This window comes from Aptenodytes forsteri, unplaced genomic scaffold (assembly GCF_000699145.1).
Source record: "Aptenodytes forsteri isolate BGI_AS27 unplaced genomic scaffold, ASM69914v1 Scaffold180, whole genome shotgun sequence".
In the NCBI taxonomy this organism is placed as follows: Eukaryota; Metazoa; Chordata; class Aves; order Sphenisciformes; family Spheniscidae; genus Aptenodytes; species Aptenodytes forsteri.
In genome coordinates, this window is record NW_008795486.1 from 376,033 (window position 1) to 379,867 (window position 3,835).

A 3,835-nucleotide genomic window follows, 5' to 3' on the forward strand; every position below is an offset into this window, starting at 1 on the left:
GGCGCCGCGCCGCCGTGCGGAGGGGAGGAGCGACAGCGCCCGCTGCGCATGCGCGCGCCGCCGCCTCTGCCGGCGGGGCAGCGCTGCGGTCGCCATGTTTGTTTCTCGGCGAGCGGCCGCGGGTCCTTCCTCGTCGTTCCTAAGCTCAAATTGCTGCCAGCAACCTGGCTGCATCAGCCCACCAGCGTTTCTCGTAGCTGGGCTAAGGCTTGGTGATGTGCGAGAGGCTGATCTGCAGCAAATCAGCTGCAGCTGACCCAGTCTGGGGTCAGTTGGGATTTCAGGCCGGTGGTGGCAGCGAGCGGTCAGGTCTCTGGCACTACAGAGTCTGTAAAAGGTGTTGGTGCCTGTTGAGAGCCAAGATGAACAGGCAGCGTTAAAACACCCACAGAACACAGCGGGTAGAGGGGGAGATAGGGAAAAAATCTGCAGACTGCTCTTGCTTGGAAAATGTACAGAGAAGGGATGTCTAGAGAGAGGCCTGTGTCAGGGGGCTGGTCCAGGGGCTCAGAGGTAAGCAGTGCTCTTGACACAGCCCAGACATGGAAAAACATCCTGGGTATCGTGCTGCAAATTGGAATAAAGGACACCTCACTTTGCTGCTGGGCGGCGTGTGCGCCCTGGGGAAGTTTATCGTAACGGATCTGGCTGAAACAACCCGTGAAGGAGCGGTGGCTGTATCTGTGCTATGCTGTCGAGCAGCAGCTAGGCAGCCTTGGGCCCAGCTGAGTTGCTTGTGTGTGTTGTCAGCCTGATGGAGCATCCTTGAGGTGTACGTGGGGCTCAAGGAAGGTGTGCCCAGCGTTTTGAGCATTCCCCAGCGAGTGCTTAAACCGAAGTTTGAGTATGATGTCCTTCTTAATTGAGCCGAGCACAGGAGATCTTGTGAAAGACCTTCCTTGTAAGAGCCCTGACGTTGCTTGCCTTCAGGACAGAATGATTTCTGGGCAGGCAGAGTCCAGAGAAAAAGCAGGTGGCCTACAATAGACCATACAGAATTCAGAGCAATTCAGATCTGGATAGGTGCAGGCGTGGAGCATCCATGCAAATAGTGCGAACAGGCAAATTCAGCTCTGGAGGCTGCAAACCTACTGACCAAAAATGCAAGGTCTAGTGACATGAGGGCCAAGCATTCACTGCACACACACAATCCCAAGACGGACTTTGGGAAAAGAAAACAGCCCTGAGTTTCTCATACATACGATCTTTCATGCCTGTATACAGAGTTAGAATAGATTTGTGATGGAGAGGACCGTGCAGAGTCTAAGGGGCCCTATTTTCTCCCAGCTCTATTTGGATGATGTGAACTGCTCCTGATTTAGCCTGGTTTCCCCTTACTCTCTGTCCTGAACTTACTCTAGCCTCAGACAACTGCCATAGGTGAACCTCTCTAAGCCTGGCTCTGCGTATGTCCAAATATCCACGACTTTAAATGCAAAACCAGCCTTGGCTCCAGTTCTGAAAGGATCCTGGATCCTTGTGATTTTGAACTCTGAAGCTTTCAAACTGCAACCTGTTTTCATTTTACTCCCTATCAGAGCAAAATGCAGATTTCACAGCCTCAGAGTATTTTTGCAAAATTGAATTCTTGCTTTTCAGTTTGTGCTAGTTACAGTAAAATACATCAGGCTCTCTCAGACATCGGTTTCACTGTAGAAGTCCAGGGATGCAGAAGTTACATCTGAAAATAAAAGTGCAGACCAAAAAAGAAGATTGCTAGTGGTACTTTTTAGAAAAAGTTCTAACTGAAATAGCAAAGTTTGAGAGCCATGATACAAGACTGTGACGGATGCGCTCGACCCCTGACCGGACGCGCTCGACCCCTGACCAGATTGGTGGTGGTTTGATGCAGGCTCCAGAAGGGGTAAAGGTCTGAGCTGTAGCCGGGCATGAACTCCCGTGGTTTCAATCTGTTCTCTGAAAACCCACAAAGGAGCAGAGTGACCCAGTGAGCATCGATGCGTATGAGCTTGGAACACCGATCATGTGATCGACACGTGTATAGCGGGTGGCTTTTCCAAGATTCATTTATCAAGGAACAAAGAAAGTTGTGGGTGCCAGGAGGCTCATGCATACCTTTTCCATCGCATGTAATTTGGCTACGAGCCAACCACTTTATCCCGTAAGTGTGACAGCCTAGGTGAGCTGCCTTTGAGCTCTCCCTGCTAGGCACATGGCTGCATGGCGGTGATCTCCCCTTGAGCTGCGACACCTCTCAAGGTTGCTCCTCGAGGTTGAGAGACCTTTTACCAATGACAGATCTTTGGTAAGTGACCGATATCATGCATAACCTTGTATTATGGTAACTTTAATTTTGTCTTGGTAACTTTGCATGCTGAATTGATGCTAATGAAACATTGCATGTACAATCCCTTAGGTGTAAACCGTTGACCAAGTCTGAGACTAGGTTTGGAGCTAGCCACACTTAGACTCCTCTCTGAGGAGGAGTTTAGAAAGCAAGCGGGTCCACTCTGAACCTCGTGACTCAAAGGGGGGGTCCTCCTTACTCTTTTGTGTCTCTGGTCTCTCTGCGAATCATTCTAACTCAAGTGTAACTCAATTTTCCTTTGTATGTTTCTTCCATGCAGTAATTAATAGAGTGAATCTTGCCATCGAACTTTGTTAAGTTGCACTTTTACAACAGCATATTAAAACCACTTTTGCTAATACCTTTGACGGTGATTCTTTAAGCGATCTAAATCACTCATTCTGCAACAAAGACATCTGTGAGTAAAAAAGATGCATTTTTCAGCAGTTACCAGCAGCTGCAGGTTGTCTGAACTCGCCCCTCTGTGCTCTTCCCAGAGGCCTGCTTCTCTCGCAGCTAGTATGTTGCAATGCTTTAAGCTGAGCACATAAAAATTAAGACTTTCAGAGCAGAAAAGTCTCCTTGGTAATAAAACCCCCTTGATTTTCAGTTACTTGAAGGTCCCTTCTGCTGCCAGGTTGGCTTCATCCTTCATGAACTGCTCCTCGCCATTCAGTGGAAGGGGCTGTCATTTCAGTGGACTCGCTTATGTGGAGCTTCAGTCCTGCCTCGTTTCCGTCTGTTCACAAGAGCCAGCTGGCGGAATCTTAATTTGTTCAGAGGCATTTCCTCTTTCAGGGCAAGACTTTCATTCAGAGGACTTCTAGGATGAGAACGAAGGTGGGAGTAAGATGTGTACAGGATATTTGGGGGAAGAAGCACTGCTACCAGTGGCAGTTGTCTGAACCAGGGTGATAAAGAAGGCAAGCAGCCGAGGAACTCAGTAGAAGGGCGCTGGCAGGAAAGCAAGCGCCTGGTACCTGTGCTGAGGTTTAGCTTCACAGTTCTGCCATGGTAACAGATGCAGGATTCAGCAGAAACGCTCAAACAAGCCTAGCCTTATTTAAAGCACTGAGTTTCCAAGTCAACAACTTCTGTGTTGCCAAGATACAGACATTAGGAAAAAACCCCAACAATAGCAACAAAAAGCTGTCACTAAGGGAGAAAAGCCCCGAATCTGTGCCCTCTCTGTGGGGACATTGTTGTTGTCACATGCAGGCTCAGGATGGCAATTGCTCCTTGAGCGACATGCAGTCCTTTCCAACCACAAAGGCTTCCCTCGCAGGACAGAAAGGCTGAGTGCCCCAGGGTGCTGAGTTTTTACTTCAGACAGACAGTGAATCGGCAAACTAGGTTTCAGAAGCTGTAATTTCTGGCAGCTGGTACCAGCAACTGAACTCGGTTCATCTTAGTAATACAGAGAGCTGCTCTGGAGACAAGGGCGGCTGTCCCAGCTTGCCGTAGGAGGGCAGCAGCCTACAGCCAGACAGGGTCTGACGATGGGACTGTGTATTCTGATCAACTCAC